The sequence below is a fragment of the Takifugu rubripes genome, unplaced genomic scaffold, assembly GCF_901000725.2.
Source record: "Takifugu rubripes unplaced genomic scaffold, fTakRub1.2, whole genome shotgun sequence".
NCBI classification, from domain to species: Eukaryota; Metazoa; Chordata; class Actinopteri; order Tetraodontiformes; family Tetraodontidae; genus Takifugu; species Takifugu rubripes.
The window spans coordinates 88,217-106,594 of NW_021821650.1; the positions used below are offsets into that span (position 1 = coordinate 88,217).

At 52.6% G+C, this 18,378-nt stretch overlaps 1 pseudogene; it reads left to right on the forward strand.

The window, feature by feature from the left end:
- LOC115246520 (protein spinster homolog 2-like) overlaps positions 1 to 17,821 on the forward strand; it is a 28,555-nt pseudogene extending 10,734 nt beyond the window's left edge.
- The last annotated feature ends 557 nt before the right edge of the window (positions 17,822 to 18,378 follow it).

Sequence of the window (18,378 nt, forward strand, 5' to 3'; positions counted from 1 at the left end):
GTGGGAGACGGGTTTCGGCGTTGTTTATTTGTTTATTTGTGTTGCCCATTTTCACTTCTGTTGGCGTTCAACGCTGTGTTGGAGCCAGAGAGCACTTCCCTCCCTGCCAGGACGTTAGTGAATGATGGCCTTAGATGGGATCCCCAGATCAGATCTCCTAATGATCCTGAAGGACTGTGATCCAGGAGGAACCTGTTCAACATCTCCCTCTCTCTGTGTTTGCAGGTGTTGTTCAAGACATCCAGCGGCATTACGGAGTAACGGACAGCGGGATCGGGCTGCTGCAAACAGGTGAGAGAGCCTCACCTCCTCACAGGGGCAACAGCAGCGGGTCACAGAGAGGAAGAGCCGTCAGGAGGCAGGCGGCGGTCCTCCCGAGAGCGTGCACGCACCCACAGCCTGGCAGCAGTGGCGCTCAGGGCCGGGCTTCCTGCTCCACCCCAGTGAATTCAGCTCTTAGGGAGATACCTTGCACAGGAGCCTCTCTTGTCTGCAGCAACACACCGACACACAACGTGCCATTGAGGGAGCGCAGGCGGGTTTGTGTGTGTGTGTGGGGGGGGGGGGGAACACAGCCCAGTGTTTCCCACCCTGGCTCGATGCTCGCAGCCCCACTTTAGCCCAGCTGGGTCGTACACAGGCGACAGAAATACCTCCAGTGTTGCAACGTGGCTGTGCGTGGACACACACACACACACACTGTTTGAGATGACGGGTGTGTGTGTGTGTGTGAGCCGCCCTGTGCAGCTGATCCCAGCTGATCAGGTTAACAGCAGAACTAGTTGGTTTGACCGGTCTCTCTCGGCCCGTCGGTGTCCTGGAGCTGTTGGCCCCGGAGTCACACCAGCCTGAGGAATGCTGGGTGTCCAGCCTGGAGGCCATGAGAGGGCGGACGCACACAGGGAGCTGAGGTGTGAACGGAGGTTAGCAGGCTGACGTAATGGCGGTGCTGCGAGAGCCTCTCTCAGGTTTCGGATGTGTTTACAACGTGCGCGTATGTGTTTCTGGAGCCGCCCCACCAGCCTGCTGCGCCTGTCTCTGGGGGGAACAATCCCGGCCTCTATGGGCACCTGCGTGTGCGTGCATCCGGGCCTGCTTCTGTCCTGGCAGCGCTGATCCTCCTGGAAGCACAAACTTGTGCAGCCGAGGTTTCTTCTCTGTCACTGCTCACGAGCCACCCTGACATCCCAGAACGCCACCAAGGAGGCTGTCATCTGTGAGTGCATTAAATGTGAGGAGCTCTCTCCACAAACATGCACGTGGAAATCACAGGTGTCGATCAGGGACGGGGGGGGGGCTGCTGGTCTCACCTGAGCTCAGCACACCTGTCACACTCTGCTCCCACCTGGACATGACAAACTCCCCCCAGGCTCCAACTAAGTGCAGCGACTGAAAAGGAACCTACCTGAGGGCACAGAAGGTTAATGGAAAGGGTGGGGGGGGGGGGGGGGGGGGGGCTGGATGGTGTTACCTTTGGTTGGAGGGGACGTGGACTGAAATCAGAGAAAAGATTCTGCTAAATGTTGGAGAAAAAAGGAGAAAAAAACCTCTGGTTGGGATTATTGAGAAGGAGCTGTGGTTAAATGTGGAGCAGCCCCTCTGGAGCATCCCGCTGGGGCAGCAGGTCGGCTGTCGTGCACACCTAAATTGGCTACATGTCCGTGAATTACGTGCGCTGCAACAGGCGTGAAGCAGTGGAAGCAGCAGAAACTGCAAACTGAAGCTGCATTCTTCTACTCCAGCCCATAATTCAGAGTTATCGGGGCGTCAGGCTGATGTATGGAGGCTCAGCGGCTTAATAAGGAGCCGGCGCTGAAAACAGCTCGCAGCCTGTCTGTACCCCGCTCAGCGTGTCTGCCCACCTTCTCCGAAACATGACACCCACACACACACATGCACCCACACACACGCCCCCCAGTGCTCCAGACTGGGTATCAGAGCTGGGAGGAATGGGGCCACAGGTGCTGGGCGAGACGTGGAGCTGGAGCGCTGTAAAACAGGAGGCTGGGATGTTGTTGGCTGGTCCTCAGGTGCGCGTGGTGGCGTGCTGCAGCTCCATGGCTGCTGTCAATCAACGCCTCCCTCTGTGGAGCCGTGGCGCCCTGCACCTCCCGGACAGTCGATCCACCCCGAGTGCTTGATCAGCTGTCCGGACCCTCACAGCTGCTCCTGTTCTGTCTCTCCCCCTCCTCAGTCAGTCAGTCAGTCAGCCAGTCAGCCAGTCAGTCAGTCAGTCAGTCAGCCAGTCAGCCAGTCAGTCAGTCAGTCAGTCAGTCAGTCAGTCAGTCAGTCAGCCAGTCAGTCAGCCAGTCAGTCAGTCAGTCAGTCAGTCAGTCAGTCAGTCAGTCAGTCTGTCTGTCTGTCTGTCCGTCCCTCCCTCCCTCCCTCCCCCAGTGGTTTGGTGGCAGCTCTTGCTCTCTTAGTGTCTCTCACTCCCATTGGCACCTTACAGGAGTTTGAAGAGACAGTGAGGATGGGGGACAGGTGGACAGGGGGGACGGGGGGGACACTGGTGGCTTCCTCCCTGGTCTGTGCAGCACTGCTGTGAGTCTGCTCCGCTTTTGATTCCCCAAACCAAATAACGTTCATCCTACCCTCCTGCTGCTGGGACCAGAATAGAACACTGACCTGATGACATCGCTCACTGTGTGTGTGTGTGTGTGTGTGTGTGTGTGTGTGTGTGTGCGTGTGTGTGTGTGTGCACGCACGCGCGCATGCTTCTCCATTTCAGGCTTTTTTATAGGCCACGTCTCAGAGGAGGGCAGCTGCTGAGCGATGATTGGCACCTCATATCCTTCTCCTCACTCATATCAACAAAGCCAGTAGAATTTGTGATGAGCAACAATTACCCAGCATCCCTCAGCCTCTGTTCTCCTCTTTACTCGTCTGTTTTACTGCCCCTCACCCCCAACATCAAACTACCGCAGCGGGGTGAAATTGGATCATTTCATCACCTTGTTCTAGTTTCTCTACTCTAACAGAAAAAAGAACGTATTTGATTCCGTGTCCTAGAACGTTGCTCCTCTCTTCCAAGCTAAAAAAAGAAAGACAAAACATTGTTAACTGGCTGAAAGAGGTTCTGGGACTCCAAAACAAAGAGAGTGAAATGAAGGAGGTAGGTGAAGCTGAGCGACGCCTCAGGATTCACTGAAGCCAGGTGAAAATACAACCAGTTTGACTGGAGGACCTCACAGGAAGCTGCTGCCATTGGAGCTGCCAGAAGTGTGGCAGGACGTGCGGTGATGCTGAAAGCGGTTGGGATTGTAATGCTAGTTTTGTGCGTGGAGGTGGCACGAAGTTGTCATAGTTACCGCAAAAGGGAAAATGGCCGACCAGAAAGGGCTCTTCACCTTGTTGTCTGGAGCTCCGCTGCATCTATTCAGGTGCCGTCGGCCCAGAGAGGGAGAGAGAGCGAAGGAGAGGCGGCGATGGCGTGCTATCGGCTGCACATCTCGCACAGAAGCAGGCGCCTTTCCTCATTCTAACCATCTGTGTTTGTGGATAATACGGCCCTGGTAATGTGCTAAAGATGGGCTCCGCTGCGCTCCGGCCAGACGGCCTGGTATTTGTAGTAGCGTGTAATTCCCCCCAGATGCAGCTCGCTGCTGCAGCAGGTAATAGAGAGACGGGCCGCAGCTGCCGCCAGGCTATCGACTCTCCCAGGACCCAGTGAAATCAAAGGGCTTGTTGCTGGCGTTGGGTAGCGCTTGATGGCGGTTCCTGCGCCAGAGAGGCGAAGCAGGGAGCTGTGGCGGTGTTTCCCAGCAGCATGAGGCATTCATCACGCCAGTAATCCAACACTGGCAGCCTTCTCACCCCAGAGCTTGTGGGTATCGGAGACGCGAGGAATGCAGTAGGTTTTGGGAGCAGGAGGAAGGGACGTCAAGAATGAGGATGTCTGGGTTGACTTTTCTGATCTGGTGATCATCTCATCACGCAGTTATGTGTCACGCCTCACACAGGCAGCCCATTAATCCTGGAGCGGAAAGAGCTGCGCACCTGAAAACACAACAAAGGAGCCGACGACGCACTGGTTTGGGATTCACAGCCAGATTCGGTTTCCTTATTCCACCTTCTGGATGTGGTGCGCGTGTTTGCTCTGCAGTCTGTTCTCGTTCCATCAGAATATGGTGGAAAAGAGCGCAGCAGCTGCCTTTTTACCCCTTTTCTACTGACCAGCGTTACGAAAAACTTGTTTTCTTGTTCAGTGGAATAAAGATTCCGTGGAGGTGTCGGCACGTGGATGATGGTTCGCAGTAATATAGCGTAAACAAAGAGGCAGAACAGAGATAACCTGTTATCTCATTCTCAGAAACCATGAAGATGCTTCTGAGGAATTTAACAGCAGCTGGTTTACATATTTCTGTGTCATTAGTTGCTGTTTAACCTGTTGTGGGTGTTGATATACATGAATCACGACTGTCTTCAAGAGAAAACCTCCACCACAGCCGGCAGCAGGAAGCCAACAGGAATGTGGGAACCTCGAAGGTTCCAGGTAACCGTGAGCTGGCGAGAAAAGAGGCGAGAAAAGAGGTGAACGCAGCTGTTTCTGCTGGGGTTTGTGAAGGTTGAGCTCCAGTCAGGACAGATCGCCGTGGCGCTGCCTTCCCGTAGAGCTGGAGCCCGAAGCACGTCTCATGTTGAAAGTCCAAACTGCTTTAAAGGGAGGCAGAAGCAGAGCTGCATGATCAAGGGAAGCAGCCGAACACTCAGAACCACGGCTCATTTTATCGAGTGTGACGATCCGAACGTGCCGTTTCGGTGGCCCGGAGGCTGGAGCGTTCCCACGTCTCCATGTGGAATGCACCACGACTGTGGTAATTGGTGTAATTTGGTGAATGAGAGGCTGTGGAGAAATATTTAAAAACATCAGAACCGGTTTAACGCGCCTACCTGGACCATTTGCGTGACTGGCTTTGTCATTCAGTGTTTGCTTTGTGAGTGTGCACGTTGTTATCTATTCTGTTAGAAATATGCTGGGAATTCCACGGATCCAATGACGTTAGAGGATAAACTGTAAAGAGGATAAACGATCAATTCAGTGTCACCACAGAGAGGAAACCACCTGAGGAGAAGGTCAAACTCCCGTGTACAGGTGACCGGGGTCACCGACGCAGGAAGGCTAAATTAGCACGTGTAGCTTAAAAGCTTCCGGGCGAATATAAATGTTACAGGAGCTTCTTTTGTCCACGATCATGGGTTCATCCAGCCTTGTTTTTAACGACCCACTTGATTTTACTTTAGTTTTCATCTAAAATGGGTTTGGCATACTTGTGAGGAACCCCTCCGCTCCCAGTCTTCATTTTGATCCATTTTGCTCAGCGCTCATTAAATCAGAGTGACAAGAGAACACTGCGATCACTGAATCTCCCCCTTTTTTGGAGCCAGAGAGGTTTTGTGAGGTTAAAAAGAGCCATGTGATATCTGGATATCTGCTCTTAGTAGCAGCATGTGTCTTATGTAATACAGATTAGTTCCACTGTCTGTCAACACTGGATTAATTACATGAACCATGTAACTAACTATGTGAAAAGAAGTTATCAGTGTTTAAATTTGTACCTGTTTTTTTCCTGGAAACTTTCGAATGTTGATGTTTAAAGCACTGGGATCTGAATCTGATTAGATAAGGAGATAAAGAGAGTTTTTACCTCATAAATAAACAGCCTACTATTAATAGACACTCCCCTGTAATCTCTTTGAACGAGAGAAAGTATCTTTTTCCAGTTTTAGCAGATTACAGCAGGTGCCTAAGCTCATTTCCTGTCGGCAGTGTTGTTGTATATCTTTTCTCATTCACCTGCTCAGAAGGGAGCTCAGTGAATTGTGGGTAAATGTGCTGAGACACATCTGCTACGACCCGACTTCGCTCCCGCGTGCTCGCGCTGCAGAGGTGTTAATGAGACCCTAAAATGGTGGCGCTTATCGTCAAATCACAGAATTACACTTAACAAGACAGGCAGAGAGTTGGTGGTCCTGCTAATGTTGCGCAGCTATTTCTGATATCAAGCTAGGTGGTGTGTGAGTCAAGGCGTCCTGCCTCCATTGAAGGCAGCTGCTGCCGGGAGATTGGGCCTCTCCCTCCGCTATCTCCTCTACAGCCGTCATGCATGAGCACGTGCGCGTGCTGAGAGCGGGCCAGACCCGCACCGAGCCTTCATCAGCATCAATTAGAGCCACCCAGTAGATAATAACAGGTGTCTACATCACTGTTTCAGGAGGATGTGGCCACACTCTCCTGTCAGCCTTTATCTCACCTTTTCCCACTGTGGGAGGATCCAGCAGATCCTCGCTCCGTTACCGTAACAGGAAGTTTAGGTGAAACCTATTAACGAGACTCACTCAGGAACTGACCTCATCAGCACTCTGGTTTTTATACTTTAATACCTCCTGTTCAAAACTATATTTATGCAATAATCTGATTATTTTCTCTTTTTTCATTGGAATTGAGCAGCTGCATTACACCGATGGCTTATATAAACACCCCCTCTCTCCTCCTCTCTCTCCTCCTCTCTCTCCTCCTCCCCCACTCTCTCTCCCCCTCTTTCTCTCCTCCTCTCTCTCGCCCTGTCCCCCCTCTCTCTCCCCCTCTCTCTCCCCCTTTCTCTCCATCTCTCCCCCCGTCTCTCCTCCCTCCATCATCTCTCTCTCCTCCTCCCTCCCTCCTGCCCTCCTCTCCCTCCATGTCTCCCCCTCCCTCTCATCTCTCCCTCCTCATCTCATCCTCTCCCTCTCTCTCCCCCTCCCTCTCTCCCCCTCTCTCTCCTCTCGCTCTCTCTCTCTCCATCTCTCGTCTCCTCTACCTCCCTCCCTCCCCTTCCTCTCTCTCCCTCCTCTCTCTCCATGTCTCCCCCCCTCTCATCTCTTCTCCCTCTCTCCATCTCTCCCTCCATGTACCCCCCTCTCTCCCTCTCTCTACCTCTCTCCCCCTCTCTCTCCCCCTCCCTCTCTCCCTCTCCCTCCCCTCTCTCCCTCTCTCTTCTCTCACTCTCTCCATCTCTCCCCCTCCCCCTCCCTCATCTCTCCCCCCTCTCTCTCCATCTCTCCCCCGTCTCTCTCCCTCTCTCCCTCCCTCCATCTCTCCCTCCTCTTTTGCGTTCTCATGTTGCTGCCATGTCCAAAGCCTTCATCCTGCCCCCCCCCCCCCAGGCGACCCCCCCGTGGCCGTCAGGCGAAGCCCCGCTAACCTTTCTCCTGGGCAAACGTCTCTTTAAATATTCCCGTCTGTCGATCACAGGAACACGTTTACTGGGCTTTACTGGGATGGGTTGGAGGAATTATTCATGGACTCCAGCTTCTTCTCCTACATATGGATTGAGTGACATGTGGTTTGAGTCGGTCACATGTCGCTCCCTCTGCAGGTCTGCACACAGGCCTGCCTCAGCGTTCTCTGAGGCAGGGTTGTCTGCTAGACCCGCTCTGCCAGGGGTCTTGCACTAATGTAGGTGAGCCATAATGGGAAGGTAATAGCTGGTGGATTCGCTGGAGTAGAAGCGTCCTCTGGCAGCCCTTCACAGGTTCCTGGCAGATTGATGTCCTCCAGTCATTCTGGCTGAAGGCTTTGATGGACTGTGATAATAAAGATACACAAATATGTTGTCAGGATGGCTCAGTAACAGCTCTCCCGCTCTCTCCTTTTCTCCACAGTCTTCATCTGGCAGCTTCATGGTGGCAGCGCCCATCTTCGGTTACCTGGGCGAACCGCTTCAACAGAAAGGTCATCCTGAGCTGCGGCATCTTCTTCTGGTCAATCGTCACTCTGTCCAGCTCCTTCATCGGCAAAGAGGTAGGACAGGAACAGCCCGAGTGAAGGAGACGTGCCTGAAGTTAAAGCCGTCGAGATGAAATGATTCGCTCGTTGAGGCGGACACCCACTCTGCCTTTGTGCTTCTCCCTTTCCATCTGCTGAAGCCGAATGAAAGCCTGAGCTTCAGACGTGTCTCCATTACAACAGGCTGGCAGATAAGACTCTGTTCTTTCAGTTCCCTTTTGATGGTGACATCTGGATTCGATCGCCGCCAAAGCCCCCTGCACGTTAAACAATGCTATTATTCTTGCGGTGGTCATGTTGGGGAGGGGTGTCCCAGCCAGAACAAACAGCTTAGGAGCGTCTCTGTGCTGGTAGGTGTGCGGGCGTGAAGGCAGACCTTATTACACAATCGTCTTAACGTCCACCAAGAGAGTCCAAATCCAAACCGAAGGCGCCTGGTCACGTATGCAGCTCTGCAGCAGCAGCACGGCCTCGTGCGCTGTGTGCACGGAGTGGCGGCTCCTCTGAAGGCTCCTCTGCTAGCGGAGCCACAAACAAGGCAGCCACTGGCCTGAGCGGCTGTCACTGCTAGGCTGCTAATGGCCAAGCTCAAACCCTGAGCTTCGTCCCTCTGACGGATGCCTCGGAGGCCACGATCCAGTGCGGAGGACCGAGAAGGCGTCTCTTACATAACGGCGCCACGATGCGTGAGCCAGGGAAGGACTGACGTGGATGAAAATGGTTATGAAACTGACTCTCATCATTACACATTTAGGATGCTCACAGGTGTTTTAGAAGCATTGAAATGATCATGAAGGGAGGGCGCTACACTTCTGACCTCATACTGGCACGAATATCACCTGTTAGGTCCTCACACCACACACACAGCAGCCATTGATGGTGTTTTGTCGTTATGCCTGAAGAGAAATCACTGGGTGATGATAAAATGATGCTGTAAATAGGAGCTAATATAGAAGTTGTCAACAAGAAGTTGTAAGTAATCCATCATCGTAGAAGCAAATTCTGCGAGTGCGTGCAGTTTTGATTCATCTAGAGTGCGTGTTTGTGTAACGCGCGTGTTGGGTCTCGTGGTAGTTGCCAGGGTAACAGCTGAAGTTCCATCTGCCTACACATCTGCCTGCATCAGCATGCGTGCTCCTATTTAAGGTTAAATATAAGGAGTCTTTTCCCTCAGCAGCTCGTTATAACTCCCATGGAAAATGTCTAATTAAATAGAGAATTCAGCCAAAGCAGCAGGACAGTCATGAGAGAACGGCTACGACTGTCCGTTCCAATCGATCACTGCACCTGTATTCAGTCTTTTTAGATCTCTTCTTAAGCCAATAAATGTCCCCAAAACCTCCAGTCAAGGATTGGTAAATGTCTGTAAATGTCTGAAAAATGTCTGAAATGGCCGTTCAGACTGGAGTTGTCTGACGCTCTGTGCTTCCTTTTGCTGTCTGCAGTATTATTGGCTGTTTGTGCTCTCCAGAGGACTGGTGGGCATCGGAGAGTCCAGCTACTCCTCCATCTCTCCCACCATCATAGGAGACCTCTTCACCAATAACAGCCGCACCACCATGCTCTCCATCTTCTACCTGGCCATTCCTCTGGGAAGGTGGGACTCTCTCATTATTATTCCTGTTTCACTTCACATGAAGACAATGCAGCCCTGGTTCAGGCTTCAGGAGTCCAGGCTCCCTCTATTGTGGGGGTAGATAGAAGGAAGAGATGTGGCGTGGGGGTGTGAGGGTGGGAGGCGTTATTAAGCCCAAATCTCCAGACTTTTCAGCTCATTCAATCAGCAAAAGGGCCAGAGGGAGAAAACAAACAAAGCCTAGTAATAAAAAATAATCTGCTTTTGGATCCACTCGAGGGTCATTTCATTACATACAGCGAGGAGTAAACAAGAGCGTGCAGCGATATGAAGGTGCTGCTGCACAGCAAACTGCAGGGGAACGCCTCCGTTTGTGGGGATCGGGGCTGTTTCTGGTGCCGCTGCACGGGGAGGCCCAGAAAGGGCGAGCAGTTATGAGCTGCTAAGATGTTTGCGTCCCAATAAACTCACAGCAGCAGACAATAGGAGGTGAAAGGCTGGGCCCAGTTAAAGTGCTGTCCAACAACATGTTTGTCTGGGGCCTGGTTGTTGTGACCCCGTTTCCAGGAAGTGACCTCAAGAGTAAGTCAGCAGTCGGAGGAAATAGATGGCCCCGGCCCATTAGTTGTTAACCTTGGCGACACACACAGAGTTCTGAGTGATGCTGGCGTTTGATGTGATCTCGCGTGTTTCACGTTTAGAAGCGTTGGCGTCCAGCGGTGGCGTCCAGCGGTGGCGTCCACGGTGGCTGCAGGTCACTCCCTGGGAGGATCATAGCAGCCTGCCCCCGGTCACACTGTTATTTTGGGGGGATGAATCACAAACGTCGACTGTTCTTCCTTCCTCCTTCATCTGCTCAGATGTGTCAGCGGCGTGTTTCTGTAAAACCGGTCGACGTGTTTCTAGGACGCCGCCGTACCCGTCATCAGCTCTGGTGAATCGAGGATCCATTTTCTGGGGAAATCTGACGTCGAACAAATGCAGACAAAGCGCTTGAAGGCGTCCAGAATGTTTAGTTATCGATGAACTCCTGCTTCAAACCAGACGGAGCTGGAACGGACCAAACGTCTGAGGCGTTGACCTTTCAGAGCTGGAAAATACTCACAAATGCTCTGAAAGCAGAAACCGACACAAGTCGGAGCGTAAAATAATGAAAGAACATCTTCATCTGGGGACACAGCATGTTAAAGATAGCGATCACACACTTAACTATCAGTCATCTGGCCTTCAAAGCCTCCCTAATCCTCTTGTACCGTGGAATGCTGATCCCTCAACAGTGGCTTATCTCAGCATTGGAGCAGTCTGATCTGATCTGATCTGATCTGATCTGATCTGATCTGATCTGATCTTGACTTCAGATGGATCAGCAAAACACGCCCGACATTTCATGAATCAATTCATAAATCACCCACCCACCAACCAGCTGAGGCTCATTAGCCCAACAGAACCACAGTCCAAACACTCAACACAGCCTTAATGACACGACCGCCCAGTGTGTGTGTGTGTGTGTGTGTGTGTGTGTGCCTGGTGGTCCCGGTGGATGTGTGTGTTGTTGCTGACATGACTCTCTCTCCCTGCAGTGGGCTGGGTTACATCCTGGGCTCAAGCGCCAAGGTGGCTGCAGGTGACTGGCACTGGGCGTTGAGGGTAAGATCATCATCAATCTTCTTCATCGTTCCTACATGAACACACGCTTGAACACAGAGAGCCTCCTGCAGGACATGTTGGGGGGAGGCCTGAGGCCCGGTCTGGACTCAGAGGGTTCTCAGGGGGTTCTCAGGGGGTTCTCAGGGGTTCTCAGAGGGTTCTCAGGGGGTTCTCAGAGGATTCTCAGGGGTTCTCAGAGGGTTCTCAGAGGGTTCTCAGGGGGTTCTCAGGGGGTTCTCAGAGGATTCTCAGGGGGTTCTCAGAGGGTTCTCAGGGGGTTCTCAGAGGGTTCTCAGGGGGGTTCTTAGAGGGTTCTCAGGGGGTTCTCAGGGGGTTCTCAGGGGGTTCTCAGGGGGTTCTCAGAGGGGTTCTCAGGGGGTTCTCAGACGGTTCTCAGGGGGTTCTTAGAGGGTTCTCAGGGGGTTCTTAGAGGGTTGCTCAGGGGGTTCTTAGAGGGTTCTCAGGGGGTTCTCAGGGGCCCTGCAGCCCTTAGACTGTGATAACGTAGTGACGTGACCCAGCAGAGCACGAAAGGTCAGAGCAGCAGGCCAGGCCTCCAGCTCATGATTGTAAAACTTTAACATCAAACTTGAGTGAAAACATAATTAGTCAGGCAGCTACAACAGGGACAACCAGCAGTGGAGCCAGAGGCGCAGCCAGCAGGATCAAAGGCTGCCGTCCCCAGAGACGTGATAAGTTATCATCACTCCACTCATCTGTCCTGTCTTCAGTGTCTGATCCAGAAAGACAATGTAGCAGTTGTGCCAAGATTCGTTTTCACTGATAAAGAACAAGGAAGCAAGCCAGAGAGGCTGTAAAGAATAAATAAGTAACACAACACTGATAAAGAGGACGGCAGCAAAGAGGAGAGATAAGAGGACACAGGCTGGGACTCATGATAGGACACAGGTGTAGCACATGAAGACACTCTCAATGCAGGCAAACCAGGAACGAAGGGAAAATGAATGTTTTAAACTAATAGGCTGGATCGCATAAAGAAAGAGTGTGTACGTTAACACAACCAGCTCCAGCAGCAAGCGAGCCGGTGCTCCGTTTGGATAAAACTCTGATGAAAGCTTTGTCCTGCCTATTTATGGCAGCTACACAGTCGGCACACAGTTACCGACCGCGCAGACACCAGCCCTAAATCAGGCGCACAAATGACGGTTGTCTTTTTAGTGCGACAACAACGAGCAGCGCTGACAAAGCCTGGAAGGTAGCCTCCTATACGGCATTCCAGCAGGGTCCACCAGACTGGAGACCTCGGGGTCAGCTTTAAAACACCATTATGTCCCCCACCACTCCTATTGGTGTCCGACATTCAGCCGTCCTCTCAGCACCTCCCGTGGTTCCTGGCTCTGAGGAAACAGGAGTTTTCATGACACGGAGCGGTCAGGCTGCTCCCGACATTATGACAAACATATTCATCACCGGCGTGGCACGCAGAGGAAAACAATTGCCAGACACATGAAACAGCTTCCGGCCGTGGCGTTGCGCTAAAGCCAAAGAACGCCACGGCTCATCCTCTTGTTTTTGCCCAAAACGCTCCACGAACTTCCTGCTGTTTATGATAAGAGGGAGCCGGCTGATCCATCGAAACCAGGAAAGAGCCGTTGAGTCAGGGGAATCCTTACAAGAGCTGAGAGCACCACTTCCACCTAGACTCATCTGGACTGTAGAACACCCCCCAGTAGACCCGTTGTCCCACTGCAAGTCCATTAGTGAGGGTCTCACCAGTGTTTGTGTCGCCTGTAGGTGTCTCCGTTTTTAGGGATCACTGCAGAACGCTGATCCTGGTCTTTTGTGCCTGAGCCAAAGAGAGGAAGCGCCGACCAGGTTGGAGGACTCATCAAGAGCCGCACTTCTGTTCTGTGACATGAAGGCACTGGCCAAGAAGTAAGACCTCCCGCCAGTCGAGCTTCAGAGAATCCGTCTTGTTTCTTATGGCGGGGGGCATCACAAGCTCAGCCTACATTTAGCTTGGATGACGTTAAGTTTCCTTTTAGTGTAGCCATTAATTGAGGCATGGAATGTCAACACAGGCCGCACCGGGCTACTATCGACGACACTGTCGGTCTGTTTTCATAAGACGCTGTGGGTCACCTTTCTTTAAAAAGAAACCCTTGAACTCCATATAGTTGCTCCACCACTGTGGCTTTCTGGGCAGGACTTTACGAGGGCAGCCACATATTTATCTCTTTGACATTTAGCTGTGCTCATTTTCCATCAGCCACCACCTTGACGGCACTGAAAGCATTAAATGGCATTATTTTTCCATAAAGGTGTTAGTGTTTGCTCATATATCTCCATCTTAGCTGGCTGTCCAGTCCTGGCAGAAGGTCTCTCAGGTCTGGTCCTCTCACAGAAGGCTGAAGTTCCATCATTCGCCTCTTTAGAAGTCGGGATAATGACAGCTCTGTTTGTGTAAAAACCTGTTCCGTCAGCCGCAGCTACGTGTTCTCCTCGCTGTGCGTCGGCGGCGGTGTCTTTTGCCACGGGTGCGTTTGGCATGTGGATTCCTCTGTACCTGACCAGAGCTCAGATGGTCCAAAAGACTTGCAGAGGCCTGCACCAAGGAGATCTGCAGCAGCACGGACAGGTGAGCCGACGCTAGCCGACGTTAGCCAGGGCTGCTGGCTGTGTTCATGTCTTTAGAGTGGTTCCTCTCAAAGCTCAGGCTCCACTCTTTCCCAGCCTCATCTTCGGCCGCCATCACCTGCGTGACGGGTCTTCTGGGCGTGGTCATAGGGGCCGCCACCACGCGTCTGTGCCGCCAGAAGACAGAGCGCGCCGACCCGCTGGTGTGTGCCGTCAGCATGCTCGGATCGGCCATCGTTCATCTGCCTCATCTTCGTGGTGGCCAAGAAGAGCATCGTAGGAGCTTACGTAAGAGTCCCTTTGGTGTCAGGGATGGTGGCGGTGTGGAGTCAACGGAAATGGGAGGGATGGAATGACCTGAGACGCCTTCTACAGATTTAACAATTAAAAAGGAACCGTGTAGAGCAGTAAGACGAGGGTGGACAGTGTGGTTCCCTCAGGTTAATGTTGAAGGATGAGATCCAGGCCAGAGGGCTGAGGTGTTGTTCTCCTGCTCTGCTTTAATTACAGGCTAACCCTGAGACGGCCTCGCGGGAGCTGCGGCAGCTAGCTGCTGCTCACATCCCATCTGGGGCCGTCTTTGGAAAATACTTTAGTGTGGCTAATGGTCCTGTGAACAGGAAGGGTGAGATCGCAATAACCTCTGCAGGTCCCTCCGACCCGCTGAGGCAGGCCGCGCTCTTATCGCGGACAAAGAAACCACCTTCCTCAGGCCAGCGGGGCCAGCAAAAACTGGAAAAGGCGAAAATAGTTTCCCATCCACGGTCACTTTCCTGACCTTGGGAACGCCTGGCCTCCGACTCTACTGGGCCAAAAGAGGATTTTAGCCATCAATCGTCCCGGTCAGATTTGAAGCCAAATAGTGAAATAGTTGTTTACACGAAAGGGGGCAAAGCATGGATGGCGTCAACGGTCCGGGCCATACGTGCGTGAGCTGGCCTCGTCCGCCGCTTTCCTGAGCGGGTTTGAGTGGTGCGGCGCCGTCGCTGGCGCGCGTCTCCTGTTTCGGGGTGAAGTGCTGACAGACGAGCCACATTAGACGCTGTTGTCATCGGTGTCGCTCCGTCCGTCCCGCTGACCCCGTGCAGCTGTTGTCTCCTCAACGGGTAAATAATCCTGTCCTGCTTAGAAACGGTGTCTGTTGGCGTGTACGGGGCAGAGCGCGCGCATTCCGACGGCGGGGTTATTCCCCAGCAGGAAACAACTGCGCCAGCACCGGCACAAGGTTGCCCCTAGCAACCAGGTCATTCTCAGGCTTTTTAAAAGGCGGCGGTTAAATAGCAACGCCATTTGCTGCCAGCCCTTGTGTCAGAAGAAGCCTGGCTCAGAACCTGGGTTCTGATTCGCTGCGGCGGCATCTAAAGTTAGGATGCGGCGTTCCACATTGCGTGTGTTGAGAAGAATAGTTAACCCTTATCAGGCTGCTGTTTTGGAGCTAAACGCTCGGCCCAATGGGACCAAAATGAAGGCCTGTGATTCCACGTATAATTGGGCCACAGCATAATGACATGTTTTTAAACCACAGCCACCGGAGCGCCGCGTTTTCCCACACGCAGGAGAAATATCTGACTTTTCTCCGTCACATTTCTTTCTCCTCTCATTTAGGTTTGCATCTTCATAGGAGAGACGCTGCTCTTCCTGAACTGGGCCATAACGGCGGATATTTTAATGGTACGTACCACAGCCTATATTTATCCGCTAGGTCACTGGAAATTCCTGCAGCCAAATATACTGGAACCGCCATCGGGCTGTGGGCGCGCGGCTCGCCTGCCGTTGTGGGAGCAGTTTGGGTGTAACTGATAACTAACATCGATTCATAGTGTGAACCGGCGGAGGGGGATTCCTTCCTCTGACGTGGACCAGTATGATCCAGTGTGACTGGGATGGGAGGATGGAGCCAGAACATCGCTGCCGTTCTCTCAGAACTAGCAGCCTGACACGTCAGGGTCATTAACCTTCAACCGTCTCCTCCGCAGTTTGTGGTGATCCCCACGCGGAGAGCGACGGCGGTGGCCTTTCAGAGCTTCACCTCTCATCTCCTGGGCGACGCAGGGAGCCCCTACCTGATCGGCCTGGTAAGCAGCTCACGCGGCCCCGACACGCCTTCTTGTCATGAACGAAGAGGCTAACGCGACGCACGCCAACGGTTGTTGCTCTAATTGGTTCTTTAAGTGCCTCACTCATGTGCAGGATGACCACAGCTGCTGGTTTGGCTCTCACCTTAAGTGGGCCACGTGCAACGTGCTCTTAGCACACGTCTCCGGAGGGCTGATGAGCACATTTGTGATTTCACCCCCTGCTCTTCAGGCTGTCACCTCTTACCAGTAAATCTCTCCGGGAGGCAGCAGGAGTTGCGTTTGATTGGTTAGGAGACGGACCGGGGGGGGGGGGGGGGGGGGGGGGGGGGGGGGTAGGGGGGTCTCCCTGGGCATTTCAAGGTCACTGCCACAACCCCCAACACACACACACACACACACTCCTTCCAAAGTGGACGCAGTCATCCAAAGAACAGCATCAATGAGGCCAGTGTGCAAACACTGCTCACTATTCAATGGAGTGTGAAACACGATCCACCTCAGATGGTCCGAATTCTTTTCATTCCACACAGAGGACCATTTCTGCCGTTTCTCCATCGGTAGATTTAACTCCAGCTCTCTTTGATGCACTGCGCCCACAGACATGGTGGTAAATTTGAACCTTTGGGCTCTCTTCCTGGTGCAGCAATGTCAAATCAAGTCCTGTAAATTGTAATTTAAATGCTTGTGTTGACTGTGGACACAGCACGAGTGTTGATGCTACATTTCTTTGGTTTGTAACCCGGGTCATCGGAAGAAAGGCCAAGTCTTTGACTATCAAATCAAACTGAAGCTAATAAGGTGGTACTGCGGCTGGAGGCGGGAGCAGCCGTCTGTCTGTCTGTCTGTCCGGCTGCATTGAAACACTCTTTTATCTCCTTTTTCATGCACACGATCACCGCCGGACTCTTGACTTTTCTCTGACTGACAGCCTGGAACAGTCCGCCAGGCCCAACCAGAGCAGCGTCAGAATGCTGAGCGTTTCTGAGTTGAGGTTTAGCGCTCCGGTGTGACGGCTCCATGACGCACGCTGAGCGCGGGCAAAGTGGCCCAAACACCCTGGCACGAATTCCCTCACAAGTTCAGAAACCCGATTTTAAAATAGCGCAGAGGGAAAATGACATAGGTGATTATTGTTGTGCAACCACGGGGGCCGTTGACCTTCGATCGCTCCCCGCCACAGCGGTGCATCAGAAACCGTCCTGCCCTTGATCCAGGATCCTCCTCCACCTTGGCTGGTGCCCCACTACCATCCTCTGACACATGCGTAATGGACTCCCCCCCCCTCAATGTATGGAGAGGATCAAACCTGAGGCCCCTCCCCACATGAGGACTCCTCTCCTACATTAACACCAAACTGCCCATAAAACGTTTAAATAAAGATACACCATAGATAAGAGGCATGTTCTTCCCCGCAAGATTAAAATGAGCAGGACCCCCCCCCCCCGGACAGGGCTGCAGGCAGAGTGGGTGGTGAGGGAATGTCAGCAGCGGCTCTCACCACTCTTGGGAGAAATGCCTCTCACTGGGTAATTAGCCGAGCTAATTAGCCGAGCTGCTTTTAGGTGAGCCTTTCTGACCGAGATGCACGGTCTGACGGTCCGTTTGCTAGCCCACCTTCCTCTGGATGCGCACATGTGTAGGAATACTGTATTCCCACTGTCAGCAGCTCGGCCTCCTTCTGCTGACACTCACACGTAATCAATGGGCTCCTGCCAGAGCACCCAGCCCCCTCTCAGCCCCCGCGGATCCACGCAATCTGCTGAAAGCTAGCGTCAGCATCCTCCACCGCATCATGAGCTGCTGTAGGTGCTGCCTCATGGCACCAATGGTCGTTTTACACCCACAGACGCCAGCTGCTGTTCTCCTCGGCTCCACGTGCACACACGCAGTGTTAGTGGGGGCCTGAAATCCCTCCTGCTTCTGTGGGGAAGCTCCATCACAGGATTTTCTCAGTTTGTTGATGTGTTTTTGTGTCCGATATAGATCTCAGACGGCCTTCAGGAGAACTACACGACATCAACGCTGTGGCGCTTCCTCAGTTTGGGCTATGCCCTGATGCTCTGCCCCTTCATCATCGTCCTGGGGGCATGTTTTTCCTGGTCACGGCCCTTTTCTTCCTGGATGACCGAGAGAAGGCCGAGAAACAGTAAGTGATTCAAACACGGTGGGAATAACTCCTCGTTATTCCACCCAGCCTTTAGGAATATGAAATATTAAAGAGAAGTGTTTCAACTTTGAAGACTCGGGTCAAAACACAGTTCTGGGCTGCTAAAGATGGCTCTGCCCACCCACCAGCTAGGTCTGATAGCGGTCGTGCTATTTATCAGCTAAACACCAAACGGGCACCCCGATGGCACTGCTAATGGCCTTAAAAGGCTAAAACAAAACATTCCCTCATGGCTATGTTGTGCAACTATCACAGCAACACACTCCTCTGGTGCCCTCAAAATGACTTCCTTCCTGCTGAAGATGAGGGACATTTTTAGACAGGATGGCAGTCGGACGTCTGTCCGTCTGTCCGTCTGCAGCTGCCTTCTCCACACCCAGAGCAGTTGGTCAGCACTCTTTCCCATGACAGAACCTCCCCAAGGAGAGATATGAGAGATTTTAACTACCACCTCCTCACGAACTGCAGCAGTGTCTGCAGGGGTGGAGTGGAACGTACCACCCAATGAGTGAAAAATCAATAAATACACAATATCTAAAGCTAA